This window comes from Marmota monax, unplaced genomic scaffold (genome assembly GCF_021218885.2).
Source record: "Marmota monax isolate L192 unplaced genomic scaffold, Marmota_monax_Labrador192_F-V1.1 WCK01_AAM20220418_F8-fsc00006, whole genome shotgun sequence".
NCBI classification, from domain to species: Eukaryota; Metazoa; Chordata; class Mammalia; order Rodentia; family Sciuridae; genus Marmota; species Marmota monax.
The window spans coordinates 21974252-21994669 of NW_026693712.1; the positions used below are offsets into that span (position 1 = coordinate 21974252).

Here is a 20418-nt window from a genome sequence, read left to right on the forward strand (position 1 = left end):
CATGTATTGATAACAACAGTTATGTTCTGTAGGGTTTGATTAATAGATTGCCCCAGAGATGGAAGATGTGAGAATGGCAAGTCAAGATGTTTTATTTTGCCCAATGCCTTACCTTCAAGGTCATTAAGGACTGACAGTATCCTGTAAATTAAAGTCACAGCTTCTTATAATTTGTCCTTCTCCATGCAGCTTTCTCTGACTCAGTTTCCCTCCTTTCACCCTTGTTTGTCTAGTGGTGGTAATGAATTCAGCACCCTTTCTGTTAATAGCCACAGGAACTTACACTGTCCCTTGTGCTTTCCCTGTAATTTAATTATATCCTAGTCACAGTTTTTAAACAGTCATCCAAATTAAATGAGAACTACTTTCATTTTAGTATCCTGAGAAAAAACTATGTTTCCAGTACCTAGAAAAATAGTTAATAAATATTTATAGAGGAAATAAATGAAGGAAAAATGTATACAAAGGAATAACCCTTTTCAAGAGTATCAATCATTAGTAGCTTATGACTTTATAAGGCTTTAAAAAAAACACAGCTAAAAAAAAAACCAAAAAACTGGATATAGAAACATGGGATATGGATTTTGACAAGTCTAAGGTCCAGGACACTGGCTTCAGGAGGTGCTGGCCTGGATACAAGTAAATTGGAGGTAACTGATCATGACTCAGCTAGTCTACTTTTTTGTTGCAAAACCAAAACAGGTATATTGATCTCAAAGGAGAAAAAGATGTGGTGGCAATTCAAAAATAATAAATAAAACTTCACGCTTTAGGAAGAATGACCAGTGAAGCAATAAACTGAATCCTGGCTTTTATGGGTAATAAAAGACATTCGACTGGCTCGTGCTTAAGATGTGACAATATTAAGGACAAAGATTTAGATCTTGGAATGGTATCATATCTGTAGTACTCTTCAGACATTTTGAAGAATGACTATTTTTTATCCAAGAAGAGATATAGATCTACAGATATCAATGTCCCCTATCTTAATAAGATCTGTTTATTCTTCTTGTTAATAGTTCTGGTACAGTCCCCAGCCATTGTCAGCACTGGATACCAGTGAATAAGGATTGTAAAGCCATAGAAGACTGGTAATTCCTGAGCTGGTTCACAACCCTACCCTACCCATCACCTTATTGTATTTCTTCCAGTTCAGGCTTCCAAAGCCATCTGTCAGCACTTTAACTTCATGTAAACAAACACACACAAAAAATGGACAATCAGCTTTGTTTGTTTAGAGTGGGTCTCCTGGCTGTCTGTGTATCCTTGGTATTTTTAAGGACAGCTAAATTTACCAATTAGATTATCAAAACAGGCAATCCTGGAAAGATTTTTTTTTTTTTTAAGTTTCCATATATAGCCCAATGTTGTATATCCAGACCTGCTTCTTTCTTCACTTCTTTCACCCAAAGTTCTCTCAACATGTCCTGATTCAATTCTTCATATTCTATTTTGGTTCACTACATGTCAAATCTTGCTAAGCAAATGGAAACAACACTCAACATATCTCTTCCTGTCAACAGCAACATCTGTGTTCGAGTCATTGAAGATAGATCCCAAATTTCATTCCACTGTTTACTCTCAAACTCTGCAAGGAATGTGTACAGGAACTTTCCCCGTTGTTCTGGGTTGAGGAATGCAAGGGCTCTGAATCAGTGCCCTCATTGAGCATCTTGTGCATCTTGTGCCTCAATTACTAATTAAAGCAACTAATCTTCAAATAATTTTTCCACTACATAATGCATGTTTTGCCTATGAGAATGCAAATTTAACAGCTTTGCCAGGCACCGTTTACCTTCTACTGAAGACTGGAAAGTCTTTCATACATAGTCATCAGTATGAAATACCATCTGGTTAAATTGTTCTAACCTCAGAATAGTAGCTTTGGTATCTGTGACTAAGTTTTTGTACTTAAGTCCCTGCAAGGATAAGTTCTACTTTAGGTCACTGAATGCTAGCAGATTCTACATTCTCAAAGGAGAAGACAGACTAATAAAAACTGTCCCTAAGAAATGACACCTAATCCAGGCAGAAATGAATGTTTGAGTGGTTAGTAATTTGCAGTATTTTAAAATGCATCTGAAAAAAATGTGAAGAAGAGAACCATCTTCTCCTTCCAAAGCCTTGCTGGGATCATTATTGTATATACCATTGAAAGGAAGGCATAAGGTTTTTAAATTTCTGTAGGAAAAAACAATGTTGACCACAGTTGTTGGTATGTACAGATTTCATGTCTTGTTGCCCACATCACACCAAGTATCCAAGTGACCGTCATTTTAGACCATTCATTGTATGTCATCAGTCTCCTGTTGGAAGTCCTGCAGTCATTTCAAACCCAGCAAGACAGAAATAGATCTGCTTACTCTTCCCCTCACTTAGTCCTTTTCTTTGTTATCTCACTGAATGGTAACTTAATTACCCCAGATGCCCAGAGTGAAATCATGGGTGATGCTCCCATCTCTGGTCACTAAATCCTCTTTTTCCTATTTATATATATTCTAAATGTATCATTTTTTTTCTCCTCAACTGCCCACATCTTTGTTTTATTCCTCAAAATTTCTCACCGAAAAAAGGAATTATTCCTCTGATTAGTCTGCCTGACTACGGACTGTTTGTTCATTAATTCTCCATATGAAGGTCAAATTTATTACAAATATGATTGTGGGCTTACACATTTTTCAGTAGCTTTCATACCTAAAGATAATTTAAAAAAAAAAATCCAAACACACACTGCCTTATAAATTTCCTTGGTCTATGCTTTCAGCATTGTTTTTGTCCAATTTTCATCTCTCATTCTATATTCAAACCATAACTACTTGTGATTTCCTCCTGAACAAGGCCTGGCCTTCACACACTGGCTTAGCAATTAACCAGAACAATTGTATCCCTGCATCACATTTGACAATGTCTAGAGATATGTTTTATTGACAGGACTAAGAGGGTGCTACAATGCACACAGGGAAGTTTTCAATAAGAATTTCTTAGCCCCAAAGGTCAAAGTACCGGGGTAAAACTTGCCTTTCTACCTCCTCTTTCCTTGTGTAGCAGAGACTGCTAATTATCCATATTATCCATTCTGCATCTCCCTTTTAATAATCAAATTTCCCAGATTTTAGCTGGGCATGCAGTTACTTAGCTAGACAACCATCCCAGCCCCAAAGCAGTCAAATGTAGGCATGTGTGCAGAGGATAGTTAGCATAGCAGGCTATCCCTAGAAAGGCCTTCTTGCAAGGAGGACCCTTGGCTGGCAGCTTGGACTTCAGGAGGATTCTCGAAAGCTACTAACAAGAGTAATTCACTGGACATAAGCTGTACAAAAATATAGTTTATGCTAAACATCTTCTTTCCCTCTGAGAATCTGGAATTTAAATGTGGTCAGCAGAAGTTGACCAGACAGTGACATGACTGGCTTAATTAAAATCCTGAGAATGGAGTCTCTAATGAACTTCCCAAGTAGACAGCATTTCATACATGTTGTCACAATTTGTTGCTGAAAAACTTAAGTACAACATGAGGGACCCCACTGGGAAATGACTCTTGGAAATTTCTTCTGGGCTTTGCCCCATTTACTTATTTTGCTTTATATCCTTTGGTTGCAGTTTGCAATGGCCAGGAACATGGCTGGATGCTAAGTCCATTGAGTGGGAATCATTAAAACTGGGAAAAGAATGGGGACTCCTGACACAACATGTGACTCTGTGTTGGGCATTAAAAAGTGAACAGAGGCCAACTGTGCTGGGTCACACCCTTTAAAACAGAAAGTAACAGTGCTCTTCTTCCTCTTCCTTCTTCTGTAGACTGGATTATGGAGGTGGTACTCACAGGCCAGCTTTTGTCAGATGAAGGAAGGCCATTCCCTAGAGCAGAGGTTGGTCAATTTTTCTATAAAAAGACCATGTGGTTGCCATTGTGATTACTCATTTCTGCCATCAAAAGTAGCCATAGAGAATATGTAAATGAATGTGTGTTTTCTGTGTTCTGATAAAACTTATAAAAACAGGAGGTGTGTCCAAATTTTCAAGAGAACAGAGTTAGGGTTGAAAGAAGCTGGGTGAAGTGGCACATGCCTGTAATTCCAGCAGCTGGGAAGGCTGAGACAGGAGGATCATGAGTTCAAAGCCAGCCTCAGCAACCGTGAGGTGCTAAGCAACTCAGTGAGACCCTGTCTTTAAATAAAATACAAAAAATTAGGGCGAGGGATGTGGCTCAGTGGTTGAGCACCCCTGAATTCAATCTCTGTTACGAAAGAAGAAAGGAAGGAAGGAAGGAAGGAAGGAAGGAAGGAAGGAAGGAAGGAAGGAAGGGTTGAAAGACAGTTCTTCATTGCTCTCACTTTTCTGCCTATCTTGTGAGCAGAGGCACTGACTGTTTCAGAATTTTGTTTGTTTATTTTCAAGGATCTTTGTGTAGTGAACAGCCTTGGAAGATAGAGATAGTCCCTAGAGCAGAAGGCAAGTGTGTGCTCCAGTTTTCCTCTTGGGAAATATGCAGGCAGACACTGCTAGTCATAAAATATTTCATTTCCTAAGTTTAGGGTTTCTCTCATATAAAGTAATTCACTGCCAGTAAAAGTGTCTCTTGCCCCTCTTAGTGTGCCCTGCAACATTGAGGCTCAGATAACTGGAGTAACTATTGATACTCTGGCTACCACTACTGTGAATCCAACCATGAACCTGTGACACATCAGACAATAGGCTTACAAGAAGGACACAATCTGAGACCTTCATAATCTTGAGAGTTGGAAGTAGGTCCCTAAATGATTTAATGAGGTAGAACTTCCTACATCCTTGTGTTACATAACAAAGAAAGAAATTTGTAACTTGTTTGAGATACTGGTGAGCAGTTCAGTCTAAACTTCAATATTCTTTGGCTAATTCTTTTTTCTTTTTCTTTTTTGGTACTGGAAATTAAACCCAGGGGTCTCTACCACTGAGCTATAACTCCAGCTCCCATTTTTATTTAATTTAATTTGAGACAGGGTCTAAATAAGTTGCCAAGGCTGACCTCAAACTTGCAATCCTTCTTACTTCAATCTCTGAAGTCCCTGGGATTGAAGCTGTGGACCTGACTCTCCTAGGCTTCAATTCCCAAGATAAGGCTCATTACCATAAGAAGTCTTCTTTGAAGTAGACCAACTACCATCACACGTGCAAATCCTAGGATATTGCTGTCCTCTCCTCAGTGCTTCTATTGCATTCTATGCTTATCTGTATCAGTACAAAAACTTTTCTGAGATGCTTTAATCTATAATTTCTTGGGAGCAAGCACCATTCATCCTCATATCTTTGTCACCTCCCACAGTGCCTACCTTATATAGTAGGACTTGAAACAAATATATTGATGTAGCTAATCAAGTCCACCTTACTTCTGAATGAAGGGAACATAACTTATTCAGAGTTCTGTCTGAAGGCATTCCCCTAAAATCTTCTGTGTTCTAAGCTACATTTTAAAATGTAGGCTCATTTTAGGGGTGTTTAGGTGTCCAGCATTTGAAAACCTTTTACCCAGTGAACTTTGTGTTCATTTTTCACAGGACAATAGTTCCTCCTCGGTGAAAATAAGGACACCAAAAACATCCAAATAATTCAGGTGCTGTCATTTTCATAAGTATTTACTGGTGCAGCCAAGGGACAAGTGATGCACAATAGGACTTATTTGTGAAGGACAAAACTGCTCTATTGTGGGCAGAATATCTGGCTCTCTAATGTATTCTAAGTCCTGCACCACTCCATGCACTCACAGCTCTCTATACAATGGTGTTCCAAGCACCTTTTTATAACTGTGCCTCTGTTTTTGGAAACAGCTCTGATGGGCATGTTGAAATGAAAGCTTCCATATTTATATAATTCCTAATTTATTTTAGCACAACCATGGCTGGGTGTTAGTAGATTTGTTCTGAACGTGTACAAGATAACATCTAGATCATTACTGGGCCCCTTTAGGTATAGCTCAGAACTTCTCTTATGGAAGTCCAAGTGCAGAGATACAGGTACACTCTTTGCATGTCAATTTTCTAACTAACTGGGCCACCCCTTATAGTTTGAATTAAGCACATCACTACCCATATGCACTATCTTCTGATTCTGAATGTTCATATGATTTCCATCATGGATATTTTTCTTGTTATCTGTATTCATTAGTAAAGTAGCATGGACCCCATGGTCCATGTGTTACCAGAGGGATCCAGAAGTAGGACCAGCCTATTTCTGGGCTTGATATCTCCTGAGGCTTGCTGGTATATCTCTTTTGAATGTCCATTATTAACCCCCTACAAAAGGATAATGTTAAACATAACAAGCCGTAAAAATAACTTGACTATAATAACAATAATCTCCTATTACAAAGTCTAACAAAAATCTATTTCTGCTAGAAAGCATCCAAACTCCTACAGCCATCATTGCTTGTCTTTACATTCCACTTTCACAGAACTTGTTGAGTGCCACAGACAACTTAGGCTTAATGACACACTGAGTTGTGTTATTCAATGTTTCATTATATGAATTATTTTAATTTTCTTGAAATTAGGGCTCTGCTTTCACCTTTGCTAAAACAGTTAACTTACAACAGTTGTATTGCAGGTGCTCAATAAATATTTATTGATTAGTAGATTTCTAAACATTGTAGAAATGAAGAAAAGCCAAAATAACAAGTGCCATGATATAATGGGCATCAATGATAGGAAAACTGGTAAGTGTGGTAGCTGGGGCCTCCTGAAGGATTTTAATGCTTCCATTATAAGAACTTCCTAGTATGAAAGGCCTTAGGTGGGAACTCCCTGGCTGTTCCCTGAGTTCTGAAGTCCTTTTTAAAGTCATATCCAAAGGCCCTAAATTCACTGTCCAGAAAGAAAATCCAAGTTGGTATTATTTTACAAGTCACCTTAGAGGATAGATCTTAAATTCAACAGATGTCTTTAATGACCCACACACAGGATGGAACATTCCACAGGAGCTCTTGGATCTTAGCACAAGGCCATGTAGGGTGAGTCACATGGGGCCTGAGAAAAAACAGATGCTTGGGAAAGAAGTAACAGGAGACACTGGAAATACTGTATGGTCTAGACTGAATGCTTCAGTGGTCTCAAGATAAACAAAGCAGGCCAAGGGTGAAATGTGTGAGCTCAGTTGGCTTTACCCATGAGAATTCCAGCTCCTATCTTCAGGAAACAGCTAAAGCAGGTTTATGCTACCACAGGCAAACTTGGCATGCACTTTACTCTCTTTCTTGCAGCATGATTAATGTATTTGATTTTATAGGACAGTACATCACATTGCAAGCATTATCTCAAGATTCCAGGGCTTGGTCTTGGGACATATGGAAAGAAACTCTCTGCAGGCATCTCCTTCTTGTAGAAGATGCTGAGGTACCTTTCATTGCTGAAGAAGGATGGGTGTTTTGGAGCTCTGACCCAGCTGTTTGTTTGGTAGTTACCTGGGACAGATCAGGTTTGATGTTCAGCATGCTCACCAGGAATAGATTTGCAAAGGTTGCAGGAGGACTGCCTGGATCTGGAAGAGACATCTGCTCAGAGCTTTAGGTGCTATATGCAGATGGTGTCAGAGAATGTTATCATTCATGCAGACATGAAAGATTATCAGTACAAATCTCCCATTTGACACTCCAGTATAACAATGCTCTAAAAGTAGTGCTTGCAAAATTGTCTCAGTCCTGTTCCCTTTTCATCAAATTATTTGGATCAATCCAGGCTCTGGTACTGTCAGAAAAAGGGCTTTGTTTAGCTGGATTCACCAACATGTGCATAAGATGTTGCCAGAACATTGTCTCAGACTTCCCAGGGTAACTTCCTGAGTTGGCTTTGTTTCCACTCATCTGTTTCTGACCCTTACTTTGATACTTTGACTCCAGTTCTGCTCAGCCCCACCAGGCTGACAAAATTCTTGTTTTATTATTCTTTTGAGCCTAACTGGACCTTTAATTAACATCCACCCCCCCCCCCCCCCCCCCCCCCCGCATTGGCCTAGGCCCCTATTGGCATCTTTCCGGTAGCGCCTTCCACAGCTGCAAGTTTTTCTCCAGGGAAGCCCTGATTGGAGAGGAACTCACTCTGCATTTCCCCCGTCAACATGAGGGAGATATAGTAAATAAGATGTAGTAAGAAAGATGTAGTAAGCAGTTCTTTAGAGACGAGGTATAATCAAGTTACGTTAGAAAAGCCAAGTCTTAATACTTAAAAGATCCAAGTGTTCAGTAAATAGTTAGACTATTATAATGTTTAGTCTAATTATTGACTAGTCAAAGTAATGTCGAAACCATAAAGACTTCTAGGACCACAGGTGGCAAGTGTCAGAGGAGGCCCTTACAACTGACCTTAATAAGCAAATAAACTTCTGACTCCTTGGGGGAAAAAAAAAAAAAAACAACTCCTGTTTGAGATTCAAAACATACAAATAGAATTCAAAATTAAGCTTATGATCCATTACTACAGTGGCACCATACAGAAGTAATAAAAATAAATGAAGAAATATAATTAATTTTATGTGCACAAAGTCTTCTGAGGAAAATCAGGGGCCAGTGTGTGCACATAAATGTAATTTAAGTCAATGCTGTGGACACTAAAGCAATGCTTTTTAAACTGTCAGCTTTTCAGGCAGTCTTATTCAAATACCTGAGTCTGCATTCCCAAGATAGGTTCAAATTTTTCATGCCTCTCAGCACTAATATGGGAAGTTAAGGACTGTAAATAAGCAGTAATGTTTTTCTTTGTGTTAATATTTATTTATTTTCCCCAGCAATGCCTCTGTGAAGTTTCAGTCTGTTCAATGAAGAAGAAAACCTCTAATTTCCTGCCTTTGGACTTGTGGTTCTACTGTGCCTTCTGTCCAGAAAAATTTCCCCTTTCATTTTTTAATTTTTTTTCCTTTCTAAATCCAACAACCCTTTGAAGGACAGATCAAGTCCTACCTCTTCCTCAAAGCCTTCTATGATCACACTAGCCAATCATGTTTCCTTTTTTCCTTTTGGTCTTTCAAACCCTTACATTATTCATTGCCCTCTCCAATCTTCAGGGATTGTTTAGTTATAAGAAAAAAATGCCTAGGCCCATGGAAAGGTCTTAGATTAGCATATAACCTCATCTACTGTTGCTTTCTATTAAAATATGGTTCATTAATTAGTAATTTAGGCTTAATGTTTTAGTAATATCTTAGGTCAAAGATGAAAAATAACTTCCTCTTAAGAATATTTTGAGAAGATGGGAGATTGGGAAATACCAAGGATCTATCTTCTCACATGTTGATAAAAATCACACTGCTAGAGTCTGTCAGATAGGATTATTTTATCACTCTGCAGTCTTTTGAAGGCCTGTATTATCTACCAGAAGGCGATTGCTGCATCTCATCATAAAGGTACAGACAGAAAGGTTAGTAGCCATCATTGTTGCACATCTCTCCACAGGTTCAAGTTCCTCCCCTTCCAGCTGTAGTGATTTCGGGGAACTTAAAGGGATCATGTCCTTTCCAATTTATTTTTATTTTTTTCCCTTTTGGGAGTTAAACTTTAAGAATAAGACATTTAAATATAACTGCACAAGTGTGTGTGTAGGTGCTTCAAAAAACTAGGAATGGAACCACCATATGACCCAACTATCCCATTTCCTGATATTTATCCAAAAGAACTAAAATCAGCATACTATAGTGATACAACTACTTCAATGTTTATAGCAGCACGATTTACAATAGTGAAATTATGGAATCAGCCTAGATACCCATCAATAGATGAATGGAACAAGAAAATGTGGTATATATATATATATATATATATATATATATATATATATACACAGCAGAGTTTTATTCAGCCATAAAGAAGAATGAAATAATGGCATTTGCAGCTAAATGAATAGAAATGTAGAACCTTATGCTATGTGAAATAAGTCAGACTCAGAAAATAAAGGGTTGAATGTTTTCTCTCATATTTGGAAACTAGAGCAAGTTAAGGAAAAGGAAGTAGTGGGGAGGGGATCAGGCATCATAAGTATATAGGAAATATTAGTGGTATAGAAGGTGGAGAATGAGAGAGAAGGAGGAAGGATGGGAAAGTGGAGGAAAGACGAAATGAATTTATCAAAATCATGTTTATGCATATATAAATGAACCAAAGGGAATTTCACCTTTATGCATATGTAGAAAGTCTCTATCAAAAATAAATAAAGGAGTGAAAGGAAGACCAGTAGAGCAGAGGAAGAAGAACAAGGGGAGGGAGGAGGGGAGGAAAAGAAGATGTGAAGTAAAAATTAAAATCAAATTTCTTGCATTTATTATTTTGTCAAAGTGAGCCCAGCTACTATGTATGAATATAATTCCATAATAATCATTTTTTTAAAAACCCTGTACATGAGGAAATTTAGAATGTGGCCACACATGCCTAGAGAAAGGCTCACAAAAGACCTGAGAAGGCCTTAAATTTATACCTCAAGCCGATTCACAGAATAGACAGCCTAAAACAATTAAAATAAAGTAAGAATAATAACAAAATCTAGCAAATCTTGGGGAAAGGGGAAAATAAGTTTTCCCCATTCCCACAATATTAAATTCAAATGTCCCAAAAAAGTCAAAGTTACAAAACCAAGATAAAAAAAAATCAATAATTTTCCTATACCCCTACGATGAATCTGCTGAGAAAGAAATCAGAAAAAAAATCCATTCACAATAGCCTAAAAAAGAAAATACATAGGAGTAAATCTAGTAAGGAGGTGAAAGACATCTACAACAAAAACTATATGACATTGACGAAAGAAATTTAAGAGGACACAAGAATATGGGAGAGCCTCCCATATTTGTAGATAGGCAGAATTAAAATTGTTCAAATGGCTATACTATCAAAAACAATATACAGATTCAATGGAATACCCATCCAAATGACATTCTTCATAGAACTAGAAAAAGTAGTCCTAAAATTCATTTGGAAGAATAAAAGACCCAGAATAGCCAAATCAATTCCAAGCCAAAAAAGCTATGCTGGAGATATTATAATATCTGACTTCAAATTTTACTATAGACAGAGCTATATTCATGGTGCCAGCATAAAAACAGACACATAGACCAATGGTACCGAGTAGAAGACAAAAAGACAAACCCACTCAGATACAGTCATCTGATCCTTGACAAAGTACCAAAAACTGCATTAGAGAAAAGACAACCTTTTAAACAAAGGGTGCTATAAAAACTGGTTATTCATATGTAAAAGAATGATACTGGACCCTTATCTCTCACCTTGCACAAAAAACAACTCAAAATGGATCAAAGACCTAGGAATTAGACCAGAAACTATGTAACTCCTAGAATGAAATGTAGAGTCAACACTCCACCATTCAGGCAAAGACAATGACTTCCTCAATAGGACTAATAATACTCAGCCAATAATGCCAAGAGTTAATAAATGGGATGGCATCAAATAAAAAAGCTTCTGCATAGCAAAGGAAACAATTAGGAATGTGAAGAGAGAACCTATAGAATGTGAGACAATCCTTGCTAGCCACTCTTCTGACAGAAGATTAATATCCAAAATATATAAAGAACTCAAAAAAAAAAAAAACCAAAGGAAAAAAACACCAAATAACCCAATAAATATAAATGGTCAAATGAATTAAGCATGCACTTATGAAAAGAAGAAATACAAATGTCCAACAAATACATGATAAAGTGTTCAACATCATCAGCAGTCGGAGAAATGCAACTCAAAACTACACTGAGATCTCATCCCAGACCAGTCAGAATGGCAGCCATCAAGAATACAAACAATGATAAATGCTGGACAGGATGTGGAGAAAAAGGAACACTTTTACCTTGTTAGGGGGATTGTAAATTAGTACACCCTTTAAAGAAATCAGTATGAAGGTTCTTCAAAAGACTAGATGTGGAATCACCCTATGACACAGTCACACCAGTCCTCTGTATTTATCCTAAATAATTAAAATTGTCATACCATGCATACCTGTGTTTACGGAAGCATTATTCACAATAATAGCCAATCTACGAAACCAGTCTAGTTGTTCTTCAACAGACAAATGGATAAAAAAACGTGTGATATATATATTCATACATATATATGTCAATGTGCATATTGATATATACACAATATATATACAATGTGTATATATATGTATATACACCTATGTATATGTATACACACAAAAAAATGGAGATTTATTCAGTCATGAAAAAATAAAATCATATCATTTGCAGGAAAATGAATGGAGCCTGAGAGCATTATGTTAAAGCAAAATAAACCAAACTCAGAAGCTCAAGGAGGAAGGATGGGAAAGTGGAGGAAAAGATGAAATGAATTTAACAAAATCATGTTTATGCATGTGTTTTCTCTCCTGTGTGGAAGCTAGACAGGAAAAAGAAAAAAGAAAGGGGGAATCTCTTGAAAAACAAGGGTGGGGGGAATCAGTAGAACAGAGAAAAGGGGATGAGGGACAGGGAGCAGAGAGAGAAGGGTGAAATGCTGGGAGTGATATTGGCCAAATTATATTGTCATGTTGTGTTCATGAATGAATATGTAACAACAAATCAACAAATTCTACCACTGTGTACAACTAATAAAAAATACTTCAGATTAAAAAAAAAACACCAAGAAGTGGAAAATTATAGCTCATTTAAAGGGAATAAACTAATTAACAAAAATTTCCTGAAAAGATCTACTAAACAAAGACTTTAAAACAACTGTCTTAAAGAATGCTCAAGGAGATAAAGGAATATATACAGAAAGAAAAGAAAAACGGGGAGAGATTATGAATAAAATGGAAATTTTGGTAAAACATAAAAGACATTAAAAAAGAAAATCTAGGGGCGAATAGTGTAATAACTGAAGTTAAAAATTCAGTAGAAGGATTCAAAGGCAGATTTGATCTGGCAAAAGAATGAATCAGTGGATTTGATAATAGAATAATGGAAATTATCAAAAGTGAGACATGGAAGAAAGGATACCAAATAAAAATGAACTGAGCCTAAGTGACCTGTGGGATGACATCAATTAAACCAACTTATACATTTATGGGAGTTACAGAAGAAGAGGGAGAAAGTGGTAGAGAAGTAATTAAATACATAATGGCTGAAATTTTCCCAAACATGATAAAAAATATAAATACAAACATCCAAGAAGCTCAATGAATTTCAAGTAAGAAATGAATATAAAGTGACTCCCACCAAAATACTTTATAATCAAACATTTCAAAGACAAAGAGACAGGTTTGAAAATAACTGAGAGAACTAATTCATCATATGCAGGGGACCCTCAAGAGAATCAGCAAATACTTCATCAGAAATATGGGGGGCCAGAAGACACAGAGCCAATATATTCAAAACGCTAAAATAGAAAAGGTGCAATCAAGAAAATCCTTCAAAAGTGAGGAAGAAGTAAAGATACTCCCAGATAACCATAACCTAAACCTGAGGAAATTCATTACTACAAGAATGGTTCTGCAAGAAATGGCCAATGTCCTGTAGAGTCAAAGGACACTGACAGAAGTAGCTTGAAGCTATATGAAAAAATAAATATTTCAATAAAATTATTAATCATTTGGGCAATTATAAAAGCTAGTATTAATGTAACAATAATGTAAAACTTCAATTGTTGTTTAATGCATAATTTAAGAGGCTAATGCATATCAGAAACAATTACTAGTGTAAAAGGTATAATAATTGGTAACATTTTGTTTTTCTACATAATATTTTAGATGAATACATTTGAAAGAGTCACTAGTTTGTGTTTGGGGGCCTGTAATATGTAAAGATGTAATTTGTGAGACCAACAAATAAAAGAAGCAGCTCTTTATAGAGCTATAAAGAAGCAGAGTTTTTTGTATGCTATTGAAGTTAAACTGGTGTAAATTTAAATTAGAGTGTTATAACTTTAGGATGCTAAATGTAATCTCCATGGTAACCACAAAGAAAATAGCTATAACACAAAAGAAAATGAGAGAGGAATTTAAACATTTCACTATAAAAAAAATCAACTAACCACAAAACAAGGCAGTAATGCAGGAAGTAGGCAGAAGGCGGGGGAAATTATAAAATATACAGAAAGCAAATAGACAAATGACAGAAGTAAGTCCTTCCTCATCAGTAATTACTTTCTAAATGTAGTTAACTCTCTGATCAAGGACAGTGATGGGCAGAATGATAAAACCACATGATCTAACTATGTACTGTTTTATTATAAGAGACTTACTTTAGAGACAAAGACTCAAATAGACTGAAAGCAAAAGACAGAAATAGATATTATTCACAAGTAGTAATGGAAGGAGAGTAGGGGTGGCTTTGTTATGATCAGACAAAATAGACTTTAAATTAAAAAAAACAAGAGGAAAAGAACATTATTTATTAATAAAAGGTTCAATACATTGAGAAGATATAATAAAAATAACACTAAGGCATATAATGATAGTTCATCAAAATAAATAAAGCAGAGACTGGCAGAACAGAAAGGGGAAACAATAGCTAGAGACTCCTATACCTCCCTAAGTAATGGATAGAGCAGTCAAAAAGAAGATAAATAAGGAAGTAGTAAACTAAAGCAACCCAATAAAGCAACTAGACCTAAGAGGCATGTTTAGAACCTTCTGCACAATATACACATTCTCTACCGCATGTGGGTCATCTCCCAAGATAGACTATATGGTATGCCATAAATTATGTCTAATTAGATTTTAAAATGTAGATGTCGTACAAAGTATCTTCTCCACCCACAACAGAGTGAAGTTAGAAAATTCGTTATTGGAAGTAAGACTGAAAATTCCACAAGTTTGTGGAATTAAACAACCAATGGATCCAAGAAGGAAAATAAGAAGTTTAGAATATATTTAGAGACAAATTAAAATGAAAATACAACATACCAAACTTAAGAGAAATGATGAAAGTAGTGCTAATGGGTAGATTTATAACTATAAATTCTTATACTAAAAATAAGAAATATCTGAAGAAAGGGACTGGGGGATGGAAGATGGAAGGTGGGAGGGAAAGAGGAAATACTGGAGAATTATATTGGCTTCATTATATTATTTTATTGTATACATGAATGAATAAGTAATAATGAATCCAAACATCATGCATAATTATAATGCATCAATAAAAATATGAAAAAATAAGAAATATCTCAGATCAACTACCTAACCTTATCACTAAGGAATAAACTAAAGAAGAACAAACTGAATTCAAATTTATCAAAAGGAAGGGAATACTAAAGGTTAATAAGAGATAAACAGAGAATAGAAAAACAAAGAAACAAGTCAAAGAAACAGTTTTTTGAAAAGATAAATTGATAAGCTTTCAACTAGATGTACTAAGAAAAAGGAGAGATGACCCAATTTACCAAAATCAAAAATGAAAATGGAAATGTTAGTACTGATTCTACTGAAGAAAGAAGAATTAAAAGAATATTTCAAACAACTTTACAGTAACAAATTTGGGGTCCTAGGAGAAATGGACAAATTTGTAGAAATGCAAAATCTACCAAGACTAAATGTATAAGGAAATAGAAAATTTGTATAGTAAGGAGATTGATTCAGTAATCAAAATTCATCTGAAACACCCACCAAAAAGTGCCCTGGATTTGCTGACTTCATGGGCGATTCCTACCTGTCATTTTAAGAACTAATACCAAGGCCCAGACAACAAAAGAAAGAATATATACAAATTAGATTTTGGGAATATTAAAAAATTGGGGACATCATAAGACATCAGTGTGATGAAAAGGCAATCTATTGAATGGAAGAGATTATTTGAAAATCATGCATTTGATAAGGGATTCTTAAATATTGAGAATACCTAAAGCTCAATAGCAATAACAACATCATCTGTTCAAGAGTAGAAACTTGAAAAAAAATGCTTATTCAAACAATATATACAAATGATCAATAGGCATATGAAAATATGCCCCACATCACTAATCATTAGGGAGAAATAGATCAAAACCACACACATTCTTTACAGTGGTTAGTATTATAACAAAAAAAAATAAGAAAAGCAACAGAAAATAACAAGTGTGAACAAGGATGTGGAGAGATTTGAATCCTTGTTCCAATTAGTGCAAAATGTTATAGCCAGTATGGCAAATAGTATGTCATATTCTCAAAAACTTACAGGGAATTACTATACGACCCAAGAATTCTACTTCTTGGTTCTATAGTCAAAAGAATTGAAAGGAGCATTCTTGAAGAGATTTGTACATACACATTCATAGAAGTTTTTTGGGGGAAGCGGAGGACAGAGAGGTACAAGGGATTGAACTCAGGGGCACAAGCCACCATGCCTGGCCCACATTCATAGAAGTTTTAATCAGAATAGTTAAAATGTGGAAGCAACCAAAGGGTCCACCAACAGGTAAATGTATAAGCAAATAATTAGATATTATATAATACATATATACAATATTTATATATATATATGTATATATGCATACATACAATGGTATATTATTCATCAATAAAAATTTTAAAAATGATGAAAGGTGCTACAATATGGATGGACATTGAAGACATTATGTAGAATGAAATATGCCAGTCATGTAAAAACAAATATTTAACAGTCCCACTTATTTGAGCAATTTAGACTAGTGAAGATCATAGAGACAAAATAGCATGGCTATTGCTAGGAGTTAGAGAAGGTGAGGATGAGGAATTATTATTGAATGGGTGTTGTCATCTGGAATATTCCCCCAAGAATAATATGTTCAAGGCTTGGATTCTAATGCAGCAATGTTCAGAGATGGGGCTTTGGTGAAGTGAATTGGATCATGAGGGTGTTAAACTCCTCAGTGGATTAATCCATTGATAGCTGAATCAATTAATGGGAGGTGGTGAAAACTATAGGTAGTGGGGCATAGTTGGAGGCAGTAGGGGACATGCTTTGGGAAGGGTATTTCTTGTCTCCAGCCCCTTCCCTTCTACCCACCTCTCTCCTTCCTGGCTGCCATGAGCTGAGCAAGATTTCCTCCACCATATCCTTTCACTATGATGTTCTGCCTCCCCTTAGAGCCAGAGCAATGGAACCAGCCAACCATGGACTGAATTCTCTGAAACCGTGAGTCAAAATAAGTCTTTCCTGCTCTATGTTGTTTTTCTCAGGTATTTGTTATGGCAATGAAAAGCTGACTAACACAATGGATATACAGTTTCAGTTTGGAATTGTTTTTTGTTTGTTTTTGAAAGTTTCAGATTTACAGGATGAAAAGACTTGGGGAGGTAGATGGTGATGATAATAGCACAACCTTATAAATATATCTAATATCACGGGACCATACACTTAAAATAGGTAAAGAATAAAAAGTTTAATAGCAAACAAAAATATGATTTTTAGAACAAGTGCAAACAGGCACCTCATGAGCCATATTCAATTGAGAAAGTGGGTTTGTTTGTTTGTTCGTTTGTTGCCCTATGCAGTGCCTTACACATTGAGCTACCCATTTTTTTTTCTTTGCTATTGTTTGTTTTGCAGAACTAAGGATGGAACTCAAGGCTTTGCTTATGCTAGGCAACCACTCTACCACTGAGCTACCTCCCCAGATCCTACCCAATACTCAAAATTATTAGATGCTCAGTGTTTTGAAATTGGGAGATTTCACTCCAGAATATGCATTTCTAACTTTTCTTCAGCTGTCTGAAAAGCTGACAGCACTTGAGTTGGCATTCTCTAGATTGATAGCTCCTTTCTTCACCATTGATGCTGAGTGTTCATTGCCTTTCATCATCTTCCAATCACCTCACCTTATTGTGTTGGATCTGTCTTATCCCCATAAGCATGTGAATTTGCAAGATTCCTCTTCCTTAAATTGTTTTTTAACAATAGTTTAATTCTTTAATGCTTTATTCAAATTTTAGTAACAATTTTAATCTTTATCTTGTTTTCACTTTCAGTATCAAAATTCTTCTACCTAGCTCATTCATTCCAAGAATCAGCAACAGAGGCAACTTAATTTCAAAAGGTCTTAACTATTTATTTTGAAATAACCTGTCTTATGAAGATCATTGAAACAGAATAAAAGACACAGAGACAAATCCACATAGATACAGTCATCTGACTCTTTTACAAATGTGCCAAAAACATGCATTGGAAAAACAATAGCTTTTTAACAAATTGTGTTGGGAAAACTGGATATTGGTATGTAGAACAATGTAGCCAGATCCTCATCTCTCATCCTACACAAAAGTCAACTCAAAGTGGACCAAAGACCCAGGAATTATCCTAGGAACTTTTCAACTGCTAGAAGAAATTATAAGTTCAACACTCCAACATATTGTCAAAGGCATTGACTTTCCTAATAAGATCCCTAAGTTTCAAGAAATAAAACCAAGAATCAATAAGCAAGATGCCATCATATAAGAAAGCTTCTGCACAACAAAGGAAACAAAAGTATAAAGACAGAGCCTACAGAACGGAAGAAAATCTTAGCTACTCTTTCAACAGGGGATTAATATCCAGAATATGTAAAGAACTCAAAAAACTTAACACCAGAAAGACAAATAACCCAATCAGTAAGTGGTAAAATGTCTGTTCTAAATATACATTTCTCAAAAAAAGCAGTAGCTAATAAATATATGAAAAAATGTCCAACATCTTTAGCAATCAGGAAAATGTGAAACAAAATTACACTGAGATATCACATCAGTCCAGTTAGAATGATAATGATCAAGAAAACAACACAATTGCTGGTAAAGATGTGGGAGAGAGTATACTTTTACACTGGCAGGACTGCAAATTTGTACAACCACTTTGGAAAGTAGTATGGAGATTCCTCAAAAGACTAGGAAATGGAACTACCTTATGACCCAAGTATCCCACTCCTTAGTATTTATCCAAAAGAACTAAAATCAGCCCACTACAATGAAAGATGCACATTGATGTTTATAGCAGCACAATTCACAATAGCCAAGTTAGGGAACCAGCTTAGATGTCCCTTAACAGATGAATGGACTAAGAAAATGTACACATGTGCACGTGCACACACATACACACACACACTCAGCCATAAGAATGAAATTATGCATTTTCTTAGTAAATGGGTGGGACTGGAGAACATCATGCTAAGTGAAATAAGCCAGACACAGAAAGTCGAGGGTTGAATGTTTTCTCTCAAGATATGGAAGCTAGAGAGAGAAGAGAAAGAAAGAATAAAGAAAAGGAGTATCTCATGAAAACAGAAGGAAGATCAATATGAGTAGAGGAAGGAGTTTGAGAAGAAGACAGGAAGGGGGGATCATGGGGAAGTCCTGGGAAACAAAATCTACTAAATTATGCTATTCCATGTATGAATCTTGCTTTTATATATAATTATATCTGTATATAATTATGTATATATAATTAAAATAAAAATAATTATCATAATAGAAGGGACATCAGTAGTAGAGCATGTGGATCAGAGGAGGGAGGAGGAGAGTGAAAGAGAAGGTAAAGGGGAATGAGATTGATCAAACTACGTTATGTGCATGCACAAAAATGGCATATGAACTCACTATTATATATAATTCTAATGCACCAATAGAAGAAAAAGAAACAATCTGTCTTCCAAATACTCTCAATTATTGCAATACTCTTACTTAATTGTTTTTCTAACCTCTTTTTGAAGAGAAACTGATTACTATTGCCTCTTCCATTCAGTTTGGCTTACGTCTGAAGAGAAGGTGACAACATTACCCCTGCTCAGCTCCCTAAAACACTGGAGAGTTACTGATTTTTCAATTAACAGTAAAAATGTCTTCCACAACTTTGAGGGTCACCCTTGCATTACACATTATGATAAGTTTACTCTAGAAAATAAGAATTGGTACCTCCATGGACCACAAAATTGTCTTGTTCTTCCCCTTTGAATGAGACCCAAGGAACCAAGCTGGCATTCATGGAAGGCTAAGCCTAGGAGACTAGCTGTGCGGCTCAGTATAGACCCTTCCTGATCCGCACTGTAAATATGCAATCAAATCTCGTGACACTCTGAGCTAATGGAGTTCAGCTACTAGAAGGTCTTTGGAGGGCAATCAGGTGCTATTAAAAATATGCTAATGGCAGCTTGTGATCTAGCAGCAGGACCCCAGGATTTGGGGTTGGCATGGCAACTGCCAGCAGATAGTTCATGCAGAACAGGCACCACAGAAAGAATTAGAATGAGCTGCTTAAGTGCAAGTGTTAATGAAAAATAGGGAACACAATTGAGGATCAGAGAGAATGCTTAGTGCCCTCAGTGGCACAAATAAAAACAAAAACAAAACAAAACAATAAACTTCACATACTTGCACAAAGCACAACTCCTGAAAGTGAAGTTGGATGTCTTCCTTCCTACTATGGCCATAAAAGGAAAAACAGGCACAAGGAAGAATTTATTATTTCGCCTGACTGTTTTATAGAGGACCTGTGACGTTGAAATCTGTGTGTTTCATATGTGAATGACAAAAGTGTCACATGTGT

General features: G+C 36.1%; 1 long non-coding RNA gene across 2 annotated transcripts in view; it reads right to left on the minus strand.

Annotated features, from left to right (window-relative positions):
* The window catches only part of LOC124103779 (uncharacterized), a 131728-nt gene extending 111829 nt beyond the window's left edge, over positions 1-19899 (minus strand). For both annotated transcript variants that reach the window (XR_009228306.1, XR_009228305.1), the window contains exon 1: positions 19788-19899. This is a non-coding gene — a long non-coding RNA (uncharacterized LOC124103779). The remainder of the gene's footprint in view (positions 1-19787) is intronic.
* Between the last annotated feature and the right edge of the window lie 519 nt (positions 19900-20418).